Genomic DNA, 23,689 nt, shown 5'->3' with positions numbered 1-23,689 from the left:
TTCGCATAAGTAAGGATTCCCTATATACCCGTTACTGTCTTGTTCAGACTAAAAAAGGAAAGACGACTGGTTGTTATCAGAATCTTGAGGGCTTGCTTGCACGTGAGGGAAGTCGTACAGCTGGCATGTGACATAGGCGATTTTGTCATATCCGCTTCAGACTTGTAAGATAAACCTTGCCTTGGCGAGATAAATCTTCTCCCCACTTTCTTTAACTTCTCTATTCCATTGGCCCTTACAAATTACGTTGTTGTGACTGAAATGTTCTTCCTAAGTAAATTTCCTGCACATACACAATCCACACAGACCTTTTCTCCTCAGCAGCATCAGTCAAACTAAATAAATTTTGTCGAAGCAAAACTTATCCACCACAAACAAATATAACCTAAATGCAACTAAAATGATGTGCATACTTTGTTTAGATGAACAATAACTTAAGTGAAAAGACTAGAAATTGAGTCTTTTTATGGAGTTATCACACCCCCAAACTTAAGTTATTATTTATCCTCAAGCAATGTACAATAGCTAGAAAAAAAATTAAAATTGTCATGGCAAAACAGTATTAAGAAAATCATGTGGTTTGAGATTTCAGACTTCAGTAAAAAGTTGGCCTCAACATGTTTGATTGTCATATTAGGCAAGTACCTTCCCTAGTCAGGATCCCTTGCTATTGTGTGTGCGTGATTGTAATCAGTCTATGCGTTAAAGTAATTAGAGAACTTTAAGTAAATGCTTCTGGTTTGTCAAGGCGTCAAATTATTTGTCAGGCTTAGTTTTCACTCCTAGTTATTTATCAACTTTTTTGGGGAGTCGGCTCATCACACCTACCCTCCCACACTCTAGGTGAAAGGGAGCATACCTTCTACCCCCAAATTAGTCGGGTTGAGTCATCCTGTGACTACTTTCATTCACTCATATGCCTCGACAACTCTTAGTTTTTCATGGAGTTTTTTTATTATGCCATTACATAGAGAAGTGTCCCTTTTATTCTTCATGTATTAAATACTAAGGAGTTCAATCTTAACCTTAAAATTTTCGATGTCTCGACAAGCAGAAAGTTCTTTCCTAAAACTTTTACTAATTACCTTAAGCAGAGACAACCTACAATCGTGTTTGTAAATTTTCAAAGAATCAGACCTAGGATTGGTTCTCTTCTTTAGACAGTCTTTAACAATAATTTTGGCCTAGGCAATCAAATTATGCATTCATCATTGGGTATTCCTAATCCATTTCAAACAATAAACTTAACATGCTTATATCATGACAACCAAAATTTTTAACAAAATATCATCAATTGCTTTTTAACAAAGTATGTTACAATACCTCCCCTAAACTTGAGGGATGCATTGTCCTCAATGCATGAAAAACTAAACTACATGTATCTATATGCAAATGCTGAAAGAAAAGAAAAAATAAAATATGATCTTACTATGGTGATGTGGCTTGATTAGACGCCCGCGTTCGACATCGTTTTGGAGGAGGGGACTCTCTGCTCTCGAATCTACTGCTGCTATCATCGAGGGAGATGGCTGAAGGACACGACCTACCATTCGCTTGATGCGTCTCTTGGTGCTCGGGGCTCGTGCTGTTGTTTGATGTTCTTCAATTGGAGTGGGTTGTGCAGGAACTGGAGTTTGCTTGACACTCATAATTTACTAATAACACTTAAATGATCATATATGTAATTTGACCTAATAATAATTATCATTAAAATTTTTAATTATTTAATAATATTTTAGATAATTGCTCATACAACTTTTTACCGAAATGATGAGTCTGATGACCTAGTATGTGTAGCCTTTTTCATCTGATTTTATTAACTTTCTAATTCAGATTTTCAAAATAAAGTTTAAGGTAAACTATGATTTTAGTACCTAAATTATTAGTTTTAGTACCTAAGCTTTTAATTTTTCAAAATTATGCCTAATGTTTAGTTTTTGTTTCATTTTAGTGCCCACCATTAAAAATTTAACGAATGGCCTGACGGGGTATAGCTTCGGTGGACGGACGACCAATTCGAACAGTGAACCACAAGAGAATGACGATTCGTCTAACATAGTTCAATTTCATGCCCATCGGACGATTGACTATAGAATTGAAGGATGAAGAAATCGAAGAGCCATCGTCGATTGGGGGAGACTAAAGCGTTTTCTGATGAAACTGAGGTCGGAATCGCGTTCAAGGGGTCGACAAGGTGTGGGTTGAAAAGTTTGGGCTTCATCGGCCTACAGATGCCACTACCAGTGACTATGGATGCGGCGGTCAGCGAGCACATCTGTTAAGTTTTTACGATGGAGTACTAAAATGAAATAAAAACTAAACGTTAGGTATAATTTTGAAAAAATTGATAGTTTAGGTACTGAATTTGTAATTTACCCTAAAATTTTATATCAAATTTGAATAGATTCCTAATTCTGAATTAACTCAACAAAGAATAAAATAATAAAACTATTTTATTGATTTGAGAAAAGAATCAAACATGTGATTATACAAAATTATACAATTTTTTTTTCTTCTCCACTTGTAAGTGTTTATTGAATAATATATTTTTTAATATTAAATATTTGAAATAAATATAAAACTAGATAAGGAGGACAAGGCAGTTTTTATTTGTTTGCAGATGTCGAGATAAATGGGCATCTGTTGTTATTTGTTCACTGTTCTGCTATTTAAAAGTTTCTGCAATTAAAAAGTGTTCCCTAAATCGTTATCGAGTCATTCGAGTTTCTATTTAAATTTAATTATATATAGTTATAACATTACACTATTAATTAATTCTAATTTAAATGATTTTTCATGATTATATAGGATATACATATATATTTCATTATATTTTTTCATATGCAATATAAATATATCATATAAAGTTGAGGGATTCTATTCAAATTTTAAAATCAATCAATTAATTATTAAATATTTTAAGTTATTCGAAACATATTTTATATATCGACTCAGATTTAAATTTTTTAACCAAATTTATAAAATCATAAAACGAATCGAATTTTTTAACATTAAATCGAATTAAAAAATTTATCATCTTTTGTTGCTTGTGAAATATAAAAAGAGAATTTCTGTATTTAAAAAGGGAAAACTGATTGGGAGAATGAATCCAATTAAATCAGCAGAGCCACATGACATAAGCCAGTTGTCTAATTAAAAATAATAATTAAATATTTATTCAGATGAGTGCGAAAATCAAAGTTGTTATAAAACCATCCAACATTCAAACCAAAATTAATGTCAAAATCAGAGGCTTTTTTTTTTTTTTTTTTGCTATAATAAAAATGCGACGCAATGCGCAGGCATGAAAGATGTCATCCTATATTATTACAACCACTTACAGGCGTTACGAAAAAAAATCATTATATAAGAGTATATTTTTTTAAAATTATATTTTTACGTTTTGTTTACGAAAAAATTATTACAAGGTAATAATTTATTATTAACAGTAAAAACAATTTTATCTAAAATAATGAAAATATTGTTACTTCAAAATTCTTATGTGTTGCATAATTTTCATCACTTTAAATAAGAATATCCCTGGAATAATAACTTTTTTATATGAATCTTCTCAATTTTTATTCTTCATGCTTTACTCAAAATTGAAAACATAATAATAATATAAAAAGAATTTAATTCAGTAATATATTAATAAATTTGAGTAGTTAAAATTTTATTATATTTTTAATATGTAATAGATTAATTATTCATAATTTTATAAGTTGAAAAATTATATTATTGTAAAAAAGCATAATTATTTAAAATTATATCTAACTTTGAGTTATTAAAAAAATATATTTTCTACTCGATAACACACATTATTTTTTCATAATATATATATATATATAATACTTATGAAATTTATTTAAAAATATAAGTTTGATATACTAATTATATTAATTATATATTAAATGTATTTAAAAAAGTTAGATAGTGTAACGATTAAAATATTTCTATAAAAGTTTATTCATATATTTATAATTTAATATTAAAGTTTAACTTATTGAAAAAAAAACGTATATCACAAGTATAATTTAGTAAAATATGCATCCAAATAATCTTATATTTCTTCAACCAAACACTATAATCTTACAATCCTGCTAAACAAACCAAACAAGGTAATACAACATTTTTAAGATAACGATACATTCCAGTAATCTTATGGGTAAATCATAATAGTATTTATTCAGATTAAATAAATTATATTTTTAATTTTATCTCCAAACCATAATAATACTTAAAGAGAGTATAATACATTTATATGGGTAAAGTAAATAAATGGTCCCCCAACTATAAGATATTTCTTTATTGACTCATTCGACTATTAAAAGTTATAAAATGGTCCATCGACTATTAGGCGTTACTTTGTTGAGTCCTTAACCTTGAGTTCATCCAGCTCAGTTGGTAGAGCACAAGGTTCTTAACCTTGAGGTCGTGGGATCGAGTCCCACAGAGGGCATTTTCATAATTCGAGGTCTCCTACAGAAGCTGCTCTCAACCTGGTGTTGGGGGCAGCCTACTATCTTACCTCCCTCTTACCCCATTACATATGGGAACAAGGGTCAACCATTTGTTGAGTCCTCCAACTATTAAAAATTACAAATTGGTCAACCGACTATTCATATGTTCCAAACTCGTTATCTTTTGTTAAAAATTTAACGGCAACATGAGTGGGATGTTAACCTATTGACTGATATATGATAAAATATGGTCATAATCTCAAAAAACTATCATATATCAATCAATATGTTAACGTCAAGCTCAGACAACCATTAATTTTTTAACGGAAAAGGAAGAGTTTGGAACATAATGAATAGTCAGATGACCATTTTGTAACTTTTAATAGTCGAATGACTCAATAAAGCGACATCTTATAATATAACTATAGTCATAGAGCTCAACAAAGTCTTATCATATAATCAAGTGATTATTTATGTACATTACCCTATTTGTATATACTATTGACACGTTAATCATTTATGTAAATAATTTTGTCATCCGTGAATGAAATTTTATATTTTTTAGTTTAAAAATTCAAAAACTAATAATAATAATATAATAATAATAATAAATACATATAATTTAATTAGTATAATTTTATAAAAAAAATAGTATATTTTTAATATATTCATATACTGTTCATGATATTCCCCTTAAATACAAGTATTATGATTTGTAGAATTTTGTAGGAAAATAATGTTTCCACCTAAAAATAATAAGAAAATACAATATACGAGAAAATATTTTGAGATCTATGATATTGTTATAGTGATCTTAAAACTCCTAAATATCCTCCAATGAATTAAAAAAATATTGTTTTATTAAAATTCCTCCTCCAATAACTTAATAAAAAATTAGAATCTCATTATAATAAATGCCATAAATCCTAAAAAATATTTTATGTCTTGTATTTCCCTAATATTTTTAGATGATAATATTATTTCTTTAAAAAATGGTATCATATTATAATTATTTTTGAATAAATGTATAAGGGAAAAAAATAATCAAGGCTGCAAAATATAGCCCACAACATTTACTAAAATTGTCTTTTTGACACCTATTCTTTTTTTTGAGTATTTTGCCCCCCAATGTTTCACTTTGGTGTAAAAAACTCTCTATAGATGAAAATCATTAGTTAACACACGAGTAATGCTCCAAAATATGAGCATTTTAAACTAAAATGAAACGTAGAGGGCTAAAATGTCTTAAAAAAAGAATAAGGGACAAAAGGATTTCTGTGTAAAATGTTAAAGGCTTTTTTGTCCTAAAATAGAACGTTAGAAGTCAAAATGCTCCAAAAGAAAAAGAATATGGGGTAAAATTAGGGATGACAAACGGGCAGACATGTGCAAATACCCCATCCCTGTACCCACTTAATATTTTCGTATTCACACCTACCCACTACCCATGACGAGTAAAATTTTTAAATCCACACCCACCCAAGCAGATACATTCTCAAATTCATCCGCACACACACTACCCAATTGAATACCCGCCACCTATCTCGTACCTACTTGTACCGTCTTATACCCTTCTGGAAAAACTCTCACAGATTACATAAGCAACAAAACATAAAACAAACACATACATTAAGAAGCATAATAAAATAAATCAAGATTAACCAATTTAATAATAATATAGATTTTCAAATAAATTAATGTCTTAATACAAAAAACACCATAATAAAAGACATAATTAAATTAATATTGAGAATTTGAGATAAGAGAAATGACAATATTTTTAGATATACCCTTACATTTTGTTAAATTACACGTAACATCCTCTAAAATCGTAATATTTACAGAATATTCTCTAAACTTATACCTAAATTCATAATAGTCCAAAATTTATATTGTGGGTAGTTAGTGGGCAAGTGGATGTGGGGCGTGTAAGGTTATAAACTCATCACCTACCCATTACCCACGGCGGATTTAACTTTAGGTATACTTTTACGATAGCGTGTAAGGCGTTGCTTTGTTGAGTTCTCTAACTATTAAAAGTTACAAAATGGTCAACCGGCTATTCATATGTTCCAAATTCGTCATTTTTTGTTAAAAATTTGACGATAATATGAGTGAGATGTTAACCTATTTACTGAGTTATGATAAAATATGGTCTCATAATCTTAAACAACTATCATATCTCAGTCAATGTAACACTCTAAAATTAAATTAAAAGAGAGCTAAGGACCAAATTACAAATTTTAAAAGTTTGTATCTTGATTTTAAAACATGTGGGAAGTTTAAGGACTTAATCCTAAATTATCCTAATGTTTAGTTGAACAACGGAAATTATAGGATGTATGAGAATGGAGGTGAAATTGACAAGTTAAGTAAACGAATTTTGAGATAATTTCGATTGGAAATGATGTATGTGATTGGTTGATTAGGGTTGTGTTCTAGATTGGACAGATGTTATTGATGAACTGTCAAAGTAAAAGTGATAGAGTTATAAGATTGGAAGAAAAGTAGAGTTGAGTTAATCAATTATGATGTGAATCTTAATATAGTTGGGTATTCTGATCAGATAGCTATGATGTAGAAAAGGAGATAAGTATTTGTATGAAATTTTAAGAGATGAAAATACAAGTATAAGAAATAAGTTATCAAAGTTATGAGGATGCAATGAAGATTGGTATATAACGATGAATATAGGTGATAAGACAAGAGTATGTGAACATGAAAGGAAATATATGATTTGTGTATAAGGAATAAATAAAGGAAGAATGGAATAAAGAAATGAAATGGGATTGAGTTAAAGGATCAGACACGATAAAGGTTATATGGAAATGTAGGTGATAATTTTGGATATACAAGTGAGAAAAGAGTGATTGGTGAAGTGAAAAGATTTTATAAAGTGTATGTTGAATCATATTTAAAGAAGATTTAAGGTCGTGTTCTTGGTTAAATGATGATGGAAAACAAATTTGGTTATTATTATAAGGTAATTAGAGATGGATTTATGATGTTGATTGATGAAAATGGATTGAAGTTGCTGGTTGTTGTTTAAGTGATAAGTGACATGATATGAATGTATAAAGGAAAAAGGTAATTGAAAAGTTAAAGGATTGAAAAGTGCGTTTCCTGATGATGACAAGAAAGAGTAAGTAAATGAAGTAACATGAGAATATTAGAAGATATGTTTTATCAAAATGTTTAAGAAAATTCGAGGGCGAATTTTCTTAAAAAGGAGGGGAGATTTGTAACATCCGCAATACCGGGTTAGTGACTAAATTGAAAAGTTTTAGAATTTGGTGACTAACGTAGAAGAATGAAATAATTTAATGATTATTGGAAATATATGTTGAAGGTTATTTAGTAATTATTAAAGGAAATTAAGGGTAAAATGGTCATTTGACCAGAAAGATTTTTATCTTTCTTTTAAGGTGATAAAAACGTGGAAAGGGTGAGAAGAAAAGAAAGTTCTGGAGCTGGGTCATCTCCTTCCTCCTCTCTTCCCGTAAGCTCCAAGGCAAAGGTAAGTTTAATTTCAGTTGGCCAATTCTTGAGTTTTAAGCTTAGTTTTGATTCTTTGGGTATTAAATAAGCTTAAGGAAAGCTTATATGGGATTTAAACAATAAGATAAAGGAATTAAGAAGGAATTTGTAATATGAGTTATATAGAAAATATATGTGAACAAGATATGACATCTATGTTTATATGAAACAATGCAAGGTGATATGAGCTATGCGAGATATGAATATAAAATCATATGAGAAGTGAAAAGAATTACATGAAAATAGACTAAGTGATTACATGTATATGTGAAAGAAGCTATATGATACGATCTATGTGATTACATGCAACATATGATATTAGATATATGTTTACACATACATGTGGTATGTGACAGAAGAGAATGAACATGTGATTATGAGATCAATGATTACACGTACATGTGATACGTGACTGAAAAGAAAAGATATGTGTTTATAAGAGAAAGAATATGAATAAGTAATGTGAATTGTTATAAATGATAATGCCCATGTTATGTGATATGATAGCTAGGGGTATAGTTGGCATGCCAAGGGTCGAGGGTTTACCTATGTTCTTCGGGACATATGGACTGTTTACCTATGTTCTTCGATACATATGGATTGTTTACCTATGTTCTTCGGGACATATGGACTGATTACCTAGGTTCTTCAGAATCTATGGACTGGTCCTTCGGGACATTGATCGAGCTGTGGTGACAGCATATGTGTGCACAACCTCAATGTACTCACATACCTTAAGTTCTCACTAGTGTACATGGGCTAATAAAGTAATTAAAAAAGCATACTGAATGTGATATTTATACGATGGGTTTATAAATGGTTATCAAAGGTAAGTGGTTTGAAATGTGTTACATGAACCATATGATGTTATGTGTGTTTCTTAATGATAATGATGGTATATGTTTATGTATGCTTTATGTTATATGAAATATTATATGTTTTATATGCCTCACTAAGTCATCGACTTAGCGTGTGATTGTTTCACACGTAGGTTTGGAAAGCGAAAAGAAAAGTAAAGAGGAATAAGACAGGTCAGTTATTTCTTACCGAAGATCAGATCAGAAAAGATCTCTTAAATTAGATGTATTATGTACATTGAAAATAGTTGGCATGTAATTAATGTTTTGAATTGTATATGCTCTGACCGGTTTTGTCAAAAACATTTAAGCTCTGAATAGTTCTGGAAATATTTTGAATAAGTTACATGTACAAAAGTTTTAAATTACTCACTATTTTATACGAATAAATTTTGAAAAGTCAATGTAACACTTCGGACTCGTATCCTGGTCGGATACGGGTTGGGGTGTTACATTTAATGGTATTAGAGCTAAGGTTTAGCCGATTCTCGGCATAAACTGAAGTCCAAAGTGTCATAAAAGGTGTACATGCCAACATAGAGTGAAAAATTTCTGATCTGATAGTGTAAGGAGTATGTTGTCTTCCTAATAGAATAAGAATAGTTTAATACAGTAGAAATCCGATCGTGATAATTTTGAAGTAAGTGAAAGGTGATATTCCTGATTATGATAGCTATTCATCTGCCCTGGCCAGGCAGGATGAAGAGCGGACACCTCAGGAAATGCCTAGTAAGATCAAAAGTTGATTTCAGAAAGCTGAAATCATATCTGAATAATGATAGAAAGTTTTTATTGTTTTGAATCGGAAACACGATATAGAGTAGTTTTGTTATTATGTGGATAAGATAGAATATGGTGAACAAGTGTCACTATAAGATTGTTAAAAAGATCAAAGGATGTGGTGAGTATTTGTATAAGAATTCAAGAATAGATGCATCAGTGACAAGTGTATAAGAGATATGGAGATAGAGTTTATGAATTTAAGACAATGGGATAATATTGTGTATAAGCAAGAGTGTGGCTATAATAAGGGTTTGCATTCTATATGAAAAGAGTTAGCGTTGACTAACCAGATTATGTGATGGAAAAGGTATAGAATTTAATATTTTGAGATGTTGTTATGATAAGACAACCAAATATGAAATGGATCTGGATACAATTGTATATTTGGATCATAGTACTGTTGTATAGTAAAGGGAATAAAGATTTGTATATTTGAGTAAAGCTGAGGATTGATAAGAAGAGTTTATGAATGAGTATATCGATGATCAGTTTATAAGACAAAGTAAGTCAGAATGTTTAGTTGAACAACAGAAATTATAGGATGTATGAGAATGGAGGTGAAATTGACAAGTTAAGTAAATGAATTTTGAGATAATTTTGATTGGAAATGATGTATGTGATTGGTTGATTAGGGTTGTGTTCTAGATTGGACAGATGTTATTGATGAACTGTCAAAGTAAAAGTGATAGAGTTATAAGATTGGAAGAAAATGTAGAGTTGAGTTAATCAATTATGATGTGAATCTTAATATAGTTGGGTATTCTGATTAGATAGCTATGATGTAGAAAAGGAGATAAAGTATTTGCATGAAATTTTAAGAGATGAAAATACAAGTATAAGAAATAAGTTATCAAAGTTATGAGGATGCAATGAAGATTGGTATATAACGATGAATATAGGTGATAAGACAAGAGTATGTGAACATGAAAGGAAATATATGATTTGTGTATAAGGAATAAATAAAGGAAGAATGGAATAAAGAAATGAAATGGGATTGAGTTAAAGGATCAGACACGATAAAGGTTATATGGAAGTGTAGGTGATAATTTTGGATATACAAGTGAGAAAAGAGTGATTGGTGAAGTGAAAAGATTTTATAAAGTGTATGTTGAATCATATTTAAAGAAGATTTAAGGTCATGTTCTTGGTTAAATGATGATGGAAAACGAATTTGGTTATTATTATAAGGTAATTAGAGATGGATTTATGATGTTGATTGATGAAAATGGATTGAAGTTGCTGGTTGTTGTTTAAGTGATAAGTGACATGATATGAATGTATAAAGGAAAAAGGTAATTGAAAAGTTAAAGGATTGAAAAGTACGTTTCCTGATGATGACAAGAAAGAGTAAGTAAATGAAGTAACATGAGAATATTAGAAGATATGTTTTATCAAAATATTCAGTGAAAATTCGAGGGCGAATTTTCTTAAAAAGGAGGGGAGATTTGTAACATCCGCAATACCGGGTTAGTGAATAAATTGAAAAGTTTCAGAATTTGGTGACTAACGTAGAAGAATGAAATAATTTAATGATTATTGGAAATATATGTTGAAGGTTATTTAGTAATTATTAAAGGAAATTAAGGGTAAAATGGTCATTTGACCAGAAAGATTTTTATCTTTCTTTTAAGGTGATAAAAACGTGGAAAGGGTGAGAAGAAAAGAAAGTTCTGGAGCTGGGTCATCTCCTTCCTCCTCTCTTCCCGTAAGCTCCATGGCAAAGGTAAGTTTAATTTCAGTTGGTCAATTCTTGAGTTTTAAGCTTAGTTTTGATTCTTTGGGTATTAAATAAGCTTAAGGAAAGCTATATGGGATTTAAACAATAAGATAAAGGAATTAAGAAGGAATTTGTAATATGAGTTATATAGAAAATATATGTGAACAAGATATGACATCTATGTTTATATGAAACAATGCAAGGTGATATGAGCTATGTGAGATATGAATATAAAATCATATGAGAAGTGAAAAGAATTACATGAAAATAGACTAAGTGATTACATGTATATGTGAAAGAAGCTATATGATACGATCTATGTGATTACATGCAACATATGATATTAGATATATGTTTACACATACATGTGGTATGTGACAGAAGAGAAGGAACATGTGATTATGAGATCAATGATTACACGTACATGTGATACGTGACTGAAAAGAAAAGATATGTGTTTATAAGAGAAAGAATATGAATAAGTAATGTGAACTGTTATAAATGATAATGCCCATGTTATGTGATATGAGAGCTAGGGGTATAGTTGGCATGCCAAGGGTCGAGGGTTTACCTATGTTCTTCGGGACATATGGACTGTTTACCTATGTTCTTCGGGACATATAGACTGTTTACCTATGTTCTTCGGGACATATGGACTGATTACCTAGGTTCTTCGGAATATATGGACTGGTCCTTCGGGACATTGATCGAGCTGTGGTGACAGCATATGTGTGCACAACCTCAATGTACTCACATACCTTAAGTTCTCACTAGTGTACATGGGCTAATAAAGTGATTAAACAAGCATACTGAATGTGATATGTATACGATGGGTTTATAAATGGTTATCAAAGGTAAGTGGTTTGAAATGTGTTACATGAACCATATGCTGTTATGTGTGTTTCTTAATGATAATGATGGTATATGTTTATGTATGCTTTATGTTATATGAAATATTATATGTTTTATATGTCTCACTAAATCATCGACTTAGCGTGTGATTGCTTCACACGTAGGTTTGGAAAGTGAAAAGAAAAGTAAAGAGGAATAAGACAGGTTAGTTACTTCTTACCGAAGATCAGATCAAAAAAGATCTCTTGAATTAGATGTATTCTGTACATTGAAAATAGTTGGCATGTAATTAATGTTTTGAATTGTATATGCTCTGACCGGTTTTGTCAAAAACATTTAAGCTCTGAATAGTTCTGGAAATATTTTGAATAAGTTACATGTACAAAAGTTTTAAATTACTCACTATTTTATAGGAATAAATTTTGAAAAGTCAATGTGACACTTCGGACTCGTATCCTGGTCGGATACGAGTTGGGGTGTTACATATATACACTTAAATCAATTAGCATATAACAAATCATATAAACATATATATACATACATAGAAATTATCTTATATGAATGTCCTTAATTACCTTACCATGAAAACTAATATAGGAAATAGACTTATCACAAGTCTTATTTCCATTGGATTAGATCTATAGTATGCGCTCACCTTGGCCTCACTTGCTATCAATTACCCCTATGACTTCCTTTTGTTCGATCCAATCCTAACTCGGTGGTTGATCCGGAACTTGTTTGTGCTCGATATCTACACAATCACACATTTTAAATTACTATAATTATACCTTTGAATATATTCCTGAATTTACTCTTGATGTATCGATACCTGTTGAATGTGTACCGATACACCTTACCTAGAAATCATGTTTTGAGCCCAAAAATTCACTCAATTCCTCACAAACACTTCATGTTTCAACCCTTTACATATTAATAACTCATATACACATGCTTAAACCTATTTCTACTAATTAATCACATCTCTAACCCTAAAATCCTATCTCCTATATGAAATTCAATAATCATACCAAATTTTCTATTTGTTCTAAATTTAATTCTATCACTTCATATCTTTTAATTCAACTATTGACAAGTCAAATTTAGTTTCAAAATCCACTTATCAACTCTTTCCTAGAATTTCATTTAAAAACTCATTATCTTTAATCTCTCCCAATTCCCTCATCTTATGGTTTTAAGACTACTTAAGCTTTCCTTAAGCTTTAGTGTAACCTAAGGATCATAAACCAAACTTGAATTCAACAAATAAACAACAAACAAGAAAACTCACCTTTGCTTTTGAGTTTCACGGTGAAGAGTAAAAAGAAGAAGAAAGATTTTTTTGGAGACCTTTTTCCTTTAATCCTCATTTCCCACATGTATAAATATATCCTCCTTATGTATTTTTAATTCATTTCTAGGTCAAATGACCATTTTGCCCTTCTATTTCTCATTCTTTGATATTTAGTCCTATACAACATTCTCAATAAAATTCCCTGAACGTTTCCATTTATCTACTATCACCAATAAATTCTGAAATATTTTAATTCAGTCACTAACCCTATATTGAGGATGTTACAAACATCGTCCATTTGCTCACTGAAATCGGCTACAGTTTGGCCTGTTTCGAGATAGAAGTCGGTAAAAACCCCTCACTGCTCCTCTGTCTCCACTCATCGCTGAGCAACATCGACTCCCAGGTGAAGCACCATCGAAGCCCGATCAAAACCCACCCACCAAATCGTCGGAAGTAGCAACCGTTCTCTGTGGAAAGCTTGCTAAAGCATCACCAAAAATCCCCCCATCACCTTTGTTTTTCACGAACTTTGATCACCTCCGATATTGGCTTGCCTCACCGCCGCCTCAGCTAGACTCCCTGCATATTTCTAATCAAGACCCAACCGATAGGTCAAGTTTTTGTAGCTAATTTCCCTTTATCGCTGGCGTGGGTAAGTCCCAGATGTTTCCAGTTATTTTCCCTTGCTTTGGTTGATATTTTTTGTTTAATTTTGGTTGAAAATGGTGTGTAACTTCTCATGGAGTAATCGACCGATCACCTGAGGTCGTTGCTGCCGCCACACACCACCATGCGCTTCTGCATACACGTGGGCTTTCTCCCCTACCTTGGAAACCTTCTAGAATCAATCCAGTCAGTCTGGACCGACCTGAACCGGCAAACCCGGTCTGAACCAAATATGTTTGATCCGAACTGAGTCAACCCAACCCAACCCATTGACTTTGACCTGACCCGTTGATCATTGATCGGTCTGACCATTGACTTTGACAGATTTGATCGTTGACTTCGTCCAAAAAAGTCAAAATTTATGTTTTTCAATGTCTTGAGTTCGAATCCGAAGTCTGTTTTGCCAAATTCTCACTCGGTAAGTTGTTTTGTAATGCTTTATCTTCGGAATTAAATTTGGTTTTTCAATTAATTTGGTTTCTTAAGTAAATTCATTTGCTATGTATCTGAGACATTATGTGTAACATCCCACTCATCGGGTCAGTGACCAAAATGCAATAATTTAAAACTCAGTGGTTTAAGTAGAATAATTTAAAAATTCAAGGATTTATTATGGATTTTTTTTGTCATAACTTGATATTAAATTTGGATTAGTGGAAGGGCGATTTGGTCTTTTCACCTGAAAGATTTTATCTTCTCTCTTTTAAGGGATATAACACGTGGAATAGAAGGGGGAAATCTGGAAACTTTACTATCTTCTTTCTCTTGCTCGTGGAAGCCATTGCAAATGTGAGTTCTATGATTTTTTTTTTAAATTATTTGGTTGGTGTTGATAGCTTGGGTGGTATAAAAGCTTAAGGAAAGCTTGTAATGGATTAAAACAACAAGAGGAGGGTATTAGAAAGGGATTTGTAAAATGGGTTTTGGAATGAATTTTTGATATGATGTAGTTTTTGTAGTTTTATGGCTATATTTGACTTGTCAATGGGCTATTGAAGGAGATAGAAAGTTCATAATGAATTAAGAGTATGATTAAAAACATGGTATGATTTTAAAATATAAGTGTTCTAATGAGAATTTGTATGTTAAAGAGTAGTAAATGAAGACAAGTTAGTTTGGAAGCATAATTTTGAGTTTAAAAGCCTAATGAGGGATAAAAGTAAGAGAGTTAGAAGATTTTGGTTGATTTTCGAATTGAAAATGAAAATCATGGGCATCGAGTATCGGTACTGGAAGAACAGTACCGATACATCAAGGCAAAATTAGCTGAATTTGAATAGTAGTATCGGTACTGGTTGAGTAAGGTATCGATACTGAGTTGGGAGTATCGATACCAAGGGTATGATATCGATACCATTTTCGAGACAAATTTTCAGAACGTCAAAATGGTATCGGTACCGTAGGGGGTATCGATACCATTGAAGGAAAGTATCAGTATTGTAGTGCTAGTACCGATATTATTAAGCATGAAATGAGGAAATTGAGTGTTTCTTTCAGTTTAAGTATTATTAGTGGATATAAGTAAATTGAAGTACAATATTGATTTTCGACTATTTTGTGTAGATGTTGAACAAAGTCAACTTCCGTTCAGCTCGACATTTTAAGTTTCGATCAAAAGTATTACGGACTTTGTTTAGGACTGCAGTGAGGCAAATGTGAGTACAACTCATTGGTTTTATATGAGATTCGAGGGCGGCTTGCGATAAGCCCACCTCCAAGATTTCGATCAAAAACCTTTTAAATTCTTTTATGTTATATTTTACATTGTTTTATGCAAGTTATATTATTTAATCTATGTTTTGATTTTTATGAATGCATAACTATGAAAATGTGAAATGTGAAATGTGAATACAAAGATATTCAATGTGAAAGTGCTTATGTGAACAAGATATACTTTGAATAAGGAATTATAAATAATTATGTGGTTAAAAGCACAAGGTATGTGTATGAGGATTAGAGGTATAGTTGGCATGCCAAGAGTCGAGGGTTTTATGTGGTCCTTTGGGACAATTATGTGGCACTTTGATGCAAACCTATGTGGCACTTCGGTGCAAACTTATGTGTCACTTCGGTGCAAACCTATGTGGTCATTTGGGACAATTATGTGGCACTTCAATGCAAATTACGAGTTGTGGAGACAACATTAGTGCACAACCTCAATGTACTCAAATACATAGAGTTCTTAGTAGTATATGTTGGGCATTTGGAAACAAGATTATATAAAATAATTAATATATAAAAGTATATCTTCCTATTTTGAAAAATCATTGGAATTCTTTATGAAATGTATCGATAAAAAACAAATAAAGATTTCGTTTATAAAGATTTCGTAGGTTTGAAGAAAACGGAAGATTAAAGCTAAGCGAGGATAGCCTACTACCTTGAAGATCAAATCAAGACCAATTGAGTGTAGGTTTTCAGAAATTTTGTAAACTGTTGGCATGTATTATACGTTTAATTGGAAATATTCTGATCTATTTTGTAAACTCGTATTTTTTATTTATGTAAATTATTAAAGATTTTATGTAAGTATGAATGTGAATTTGTTATCTTATATTAAATTGAGGTTTTATACCTTTTTATTTTGATTAAAAATTTAATTTATCCTTATTTGTCAATTATTTATGATTTGAAAAGTCAATGTGACACCTCGGATTCGTATCCGCGTCGGGTACGGGTTATGGGTGTTACATTATGAGACATGGAATTAAAATTCGAGAGCAATCGAATGGAGTTTAAGTAGTCGATCGATACGGCTCATAAATCAATGTAATACTCTACTACCTTTTATATGCTTTTCAAAACACATTGATAATTAGTAAATACATTAATGAAAATGATTGGTCAATTAGGTGTATTTAATTATCATCAGACTTAAACTGAATATGGAATAAAAACATAACATTGTAGAAGACTCAGACTGCTCACAAAAGAAATTGGTAGAGCAATTGGAAATAATTTTAAGTTCATAGATTATGTAGTAATAAATTGATCTCATAATCCAAAATTCTGATTAGTTTCTTTAAAGGTTAAATATAGGGAATACTTGATTAAGAAAATACGAAAATAACCTTAAGTTATAAAAAATACTATGGATGGCTATGATAATGGAGACGACCTGAGAACACATATTTTGATCAACTTGAACATTGGAATCATCGAATAAATTCATGATCTATTTGAAATTCCCTTGAAGTGTAAAATGACCCGAAGTACGTCTAATCCCTAGAATAACTAAATACCCTCAAGCTCTGAAATGAATAAACTAACCTCATATACCAAAATGACCTAGAATTTCTATTTCCTGAGCAAACATCTGGAGACTAAATTACTGAAGGTACTTTACACGTTTGAATTTCTCGAAATGACTATATTATATGACCAAGTTGAACTGTATGGAAGTAATGTATGTATCCGAATTATGGAAATGATCGAATTACTCTAGAACTCCGAAGTCGTCGGGATAGACTTAACTACTAAATGACCTAAATACCCTCAAAGACCTAGAATTAACTGAATGACTTAGATAAGTTTGGAAACGTTGATGAACATATATGTTGTACACTCCATACGGGGTTTGAACTACGAATCAAGCACGTCAACATTTCTTGATATTGTTGTAATACAGAAATAAAATAAATACTATTGGAATATATGTTCGTATCTCTAAGATCCATTCAACGATGATTATGAAGATCTTCATGTCTTTTACTCGAAGAAATATCAGTGGAAATTCAGCTCCTCACGAAAACTTGTAGACGCTTGAATCAATAAGGAAATATTTATGTTTTTCCATTTATCTAATGTCCTTCAACATCACTTGGTAGTTCTGTATTACTGAGCTTCCCAAAGCTCACTCTTTATTCACCATTCAGGTTAAAAGAATAGATCAAGTATAGCTATCAACATACGTAAATGAGTTCCACTACGTTGCTTACGGAGTACGGTGCATGTGATTAGGGGGCATGTATGTTGTATTATGTTTCTATATCCAAGTCTAAAGCTTGTATGATTTTAATATTTTTGTAATATATTAATGTTTTTTTTTCTGAACTTGTATTTTAATTCTAAATTGTTTTATGATTTTACGAGTTTTAACAAAATTTTAATTTTTCCCGGATTTTTACTGTGGGTTGCTCTGGTGGCCCTAATGTGACACCTCAGATTAGATCGGGTCACCCGCATCGATCGGTGGGTGTTACAGTCAACATGTTAATGTCCAATTCAGACAACCTTTAATTTTTTAACAAAAAATGACGAGTTTGGAACATAATGAATAGTTAGGTGACCATTTTATAACTTTTAATAGTCGAAGGACTCAACAAAGCAGCATCCTATAATCGGGCCCGGACGACCAATTGTAACTATTTTCATAGAGCTCAACAAAGCCATATCATATAATCAAGAGACTATTTATGTACTTTACCCTATTTATATGTACTATTGACACGTTAATCATTTATGACAACAATTTTGTCATCCATGAATGAAATTTTGTATTTTTTAATTCAAAAATTTCAAAAACTAATAATAATAATAATAAATACATATCATTTAATTAGTATATTTTTTCTATAAAAATTAGTATATTTTTAATTTATTCATATATTGTTTATAATATTCCCCTTAAATACTAGTACACCTAAAAATATTAAGAAATTAAAATATATGAGAAAATATTTTGGGATCTATGATATTTGTTATAGTGATCTTAGAACTCATAAATATCCTCACAGTAAATTTAAAAAATATTATTTTATTAAAATACCTCGTCCAATAACTGAATAAAAAATTGAATCTCATTATAATAAATGCCATAAATTCTAAAAAATATTTTATGTCTTGTATTTCCCTAATATTTTAGACGAGAATATTATTTCTATAAAAAATGGTATCATATTATAATTATTTTTGAATAAATGTAAAATGAAAAAATAAATAATCAAGGCTGTCAAATATAGCCCATAACGTTTATCAAAAATGGTATTTTTGACACCTATTCTTTTTTTAGTATTTGCCTCCCAACGTTTTACTTTGGTGTAAAAAAAACTCTCTATAGATGAAAATCATTAGTTAACATACGATTAATGCTCCAAAATATGAGCATTTTTAACCTAAAATGAAACGTCAAGGGCTAAAATGCCCTAAAAAAGAATAAGGGACAAAGTGATTATTATGTCAAATGTTAGAGGGTTTTTTTGTCCTAAAATAAAATGTTAGAAGTTAAAATGCTCAAAAAAATAGAATATAGGATAAAATTAGGGATGACAAACGGGCGGACAGGTGCATACCCCATACCCCATCCCAATGACCACATAATATTTTTGTATCTATCACTTACCCATTACCTATGACGGATAAAATTTATAAATCTACACCTACCCACGTAGATATATTCTCAAATCTATTTGCACACCTACTACCCAATTGAATACCCACCATCTATCTAGTACCTACTTGTACCGTCTTATACTCGTCTGGCAAAACTCTCATAGATTATATAAGCAACAAAACATAAAATAAGCATGTACGTTAAGAAGCATAATAAAATAAAACAAGATTAACCGAGTTAATTATTAATATAGATTTTCAAATAAATCAAGGCCTTAATACATAAAACATCATAATAAAAGACATAATTAAATTAAGATTGAGAATTTGAGATAGGTGAAATGACGATATTTTTAAATGTACCCTTACATTTGGTTAAATTACAAGTTATGTCCTATAAAATCTTAATATTTACATAATAGTCTCTAAAATTATACCTAAATTTATAATAATTCAAATTTTATATGGTGGGCAGTTAGTGGGCAAGCGGATGCGGGGCGAGTAAAGTCATAAACTCATCACCTACCTATTACTCACGGTGGGTATGACTTTTTACATCTATACCCGCCTACTAGCCACTAAACTTATACCCATCCTCACCCCAATTAGAGCGAATGTAGTGCGAAATCTACAAAATTGTACATGACTGATATCTCTAGATAAAATGATTATTTTGATAAATGTTAGGGTTAATTTTAACATTATGCCAGTAATCAAACATAATAATGATGATGACAAAAGCTTGGGATCATGATGATGGTTGGTGGAAAGGAAATAAATGGGTCCTTTGTAAAATAATTCCCCACGCCTCCCTTTATGTCACACCCTCCGACCAACCCTTCCTCTATTTATTTATTTTCCTTTTTTAATTTAATTTTCTTAGTCTCAATCACCCCAGAGGTTCAGTACTTGTATATAAACCCCATCATCATCCACATCCAATCCTCATAAAACCAGAAAAAACAAAGTTTCAGATTCATTGATTACAGACATCAAAGCAAAACATTGTTTTAGAAAGAAAAAAAAAACACCATGTCTGCAACCGGCCAAACCTGTTTCAACCAACGAGATTGGTCACTAAGAAGGTTCTCGCCAAGCATCAACGCGAGGGCGACGGTGCTGTTGTTCGCCGATGCATTGGAAGGTTTATTCAGTTCTTGTTCTCTGTCATTTCTTTTCTTTCTTCATTTTTGTTTTATTCTTTGTGTTTGGTTTCAGGAGTGAATTGAAGTCTTTGGATCCCTTTCTCATGATGGATGATTTTACAGGTACGTGTTCATCAGCAGCTATGAACGACGATGTTTGAAAATTTTAAATTCTCGTAAAATTTTGCAGTGTCTCCACCAGCTGGATTTCCTGATCATCCTCACAGAGGTTCTTGAATTTCTTACTATAAATGTGTTGGAAAAAAACCAAAAATGCTTTCTTTTTAATGGTTTTGAATCATATTCTCCTGATGTAAATGTTGTGGTTTTTTACAGGGTTTGAAACTGTTACATACATGTTACAGGTAAATTTATTTTTTCATTAATTTCTGCAAAAAACACAACAGACAATTTTATCATTGAGACATTTGGGGCCTTTTATTTTAAGGGAGTCATTACTCATTTACTCGAATTTCTGGATTTTTTTTAAAGAATCTGTTTTTGGGGTTTTGGATTAAGTAGTGGATGACAGCAGGAAGAGGAATAATCTTAAATGCCTGCTGGAGAAGGTGTTCATAAGGGTCTGCAGCTTTGGATCAATCTCTCCTCCCAAGAAAAAATGTAAGAAAACACAGTTTTAATTTAAAATATAATTGGGATTCTGTTAAGGGATGGACAAAAAGAGACAATAGTGAATAATTATACCTTAACAATTTTAAATTATAATATATCTTTAATATTAATGTCTGATTAAGGAATCATTCCTTATCCATAAAATTATGAGTTAGGATCTAATTACACAATATAAAACTTTTTAATTATACACAGATTTAAAATCATTGAATGATTAAAAATAGATGGATGTAATTTACTCTTTATTTTCACTCTTTTAATAATTCTAAATATGGGTAAACCAAAAAGAGTTTTATATTACGTAAAAGTCATATATCAATGTATGATTCTGTGTAAATTTTAAAGCAACGTATTACTATTTGACTTTGGGAACTTTTGGTCATACTTTATGTAAAAAAAAAAAATTGGCTAATTGATCAAATAATTTGTGGCCAAACACAGTTACAACAAATATGAGTTGTTTTGTTTTCTTCTGGAAAAAAATTGCACCATTGGCTTGTTTTATTTGCAAAAGTCATGACATCTTCTAGAACATTTCCTGTTTACAAGAATCCCATATCTTTTCCAATAGTACACTACAAGTCAAGCAAGTTCAGCTTTTAAATTGGATATTCCATTGCAGGATTGAACCAAGGTACCAGGAGCTTTTATGTGAGGACATTCCAAGTGCAGAACAAGACGGAGTACAAGTTCGAGTCGTAGCCGGAGAATCGATGGGAGTCCGATCTCCGGTCTACACTCGACCTCCGACGATGTACCTCGATTTCACGTTAATTCCAAGGTCGGAAGACCACCAACACATCCCGGAATCATGGAATGCATTTGCATACATAATAGAAGGTGAAGGCGTGTTCGGGTACCAAAACAAGACTCCCATATCGGCCAACCATGAGGTGGTTTTCGGTCCAGGAGATGGCGTTAGCGTGTGGAACAAGTCATCATCGAAGACATTAAGATTTGATCTGATTGCAGGGCAGCCATTGAACGAACCAGTGGTTCAATATGGTCCCTTTGTGATGAACACACAAGCCGAAATTGATCAGACCATAAAGGATTATCACTATAGCCAAAATGGTTTTGATATGGCGAAGTACTGGATATCACATTGAACACAGATGGATTGAGAATAGTCACCCGTAAAAAATTCAAATTATCATATATATTTTAAATATGTTTTTATATTTTTGTCTCCCAATATAAAATCTAACATCTGTACCCGCTTATCAACAATGGAGTGGTGAAAAGAAAAGATTTCCTACTCATTGGAGCAAAAGCTTCCAGAAGATTCAAAGTGCAGCTGGAGATTATATAATATAGTTTAGCACTAAAGTCATCATGATGATTTGGTGGGGTTGCCTTATCTTTAGTTAAAGTGTATTTTCTACAAAAACAACTTTATGACATTTTCATTTTTCTAATTTTTTTCTGGTCCTTTTGGTAGTATTTCTTATGGTGCTGGATATTATAGTAGGGTATTTTTTCTTGTAATATTTGTTGAATTTGATTTTTAATCATATCTATTGCATCCATAGTTGACTTATATATATATATATATATATATATATTCCAACTTCAAGATCCACTAAGAGGTCCGAGGGAAGAGAGGGGTTGATTTTGTTCATGATCCCATTAAATTAAAACTTGAAAGTTGCGGTTTGTTTCAGGAAATGCAAATTAATATACGGTTAAGAAAAGGTGTGACCAGAAATTTAATAAGATACTTAACAAAGTTGGTTAAGCGTTATCAGAAATGTTGACTAATAATAATGTTGTAGGTGGAAAACATGAAAAAATATTAAAAAAAATTGGCAACCAGCAAACTTAGCTTATCGGTAGGTATCGATGCCGTGCACAAAATTATCGATATATATATATATATATAGTAATATATAAGAAAGTGATGGAAACCTATTTAAAGTAGACATGTATCGATACCTTTATAAGAATATGTATAAAAGTATCGGTACTTAGTAATTTAAAAGAATTGCAATAAAAGTGCGTACGAAGTATCGATACCTTACACACATGTATCGAAACATGACAATATAACAAGTTAAAATTTGACAAATCCTGTTACAATTTGACAAAACAAGTAACGAATTTGACTTTAACGATTAAAAATTGACAAAACCGATTTAAATTTAACAAAACTGATTTAAATTTGAGAAAATCGGTAAAGAGCTATTGGAATTGTTGAAAATTGTATCGATACGTTTATAAATATATGTACCAAAGTATTGGTACTGTAGGAATTTAAAATAAATGAAAAAAGGAAAATGTCTCGAAAACACATGTATCGATATATGACAATATAATAGGTTGAAGTTTGACAAAACCAGTTTTAATTTGACAAAATCGGTAAAGAGATATTGGAATGGTTGATATTGTATCGATACTTTTATAAGTATATGCAC

General features: G+C 31.1%; 1 pseudogene; it reads left to right on the top strand.

The window, feature by feature from the left end:
- Positions 1-20,480: 20,480 nt before the first annotated feature.
- Positions 20,481-22,409, top strand: LOC120197045 (annotated as a pseudogene).
- Positions 22,410-23,689: the final 1,280 nt, after the last annotated feature.

The sequence above is a fragment of the Hibiscus syriacus genome, unplaced genomic scaffold (genome assembly GCF_006381635.1).
Source record: "Hibiscus syriacus cultivar Baekdansim isolate YM2019G1 unplaced genomic scaffold, ASM638163v2 tig00004777_pilon, whole genome shotgun sequence".
NCBI lineage: Eukaryota > Viridiplantae > Streptophyta > Magnoliopsida > Malvales > Malvaceae > Hibiscus > Hibiscus syriacus.
Note: the sequence above shows the minus strand (reverse complement) of the source record. Positions and strands in the feature narration are given on the sequence as shown.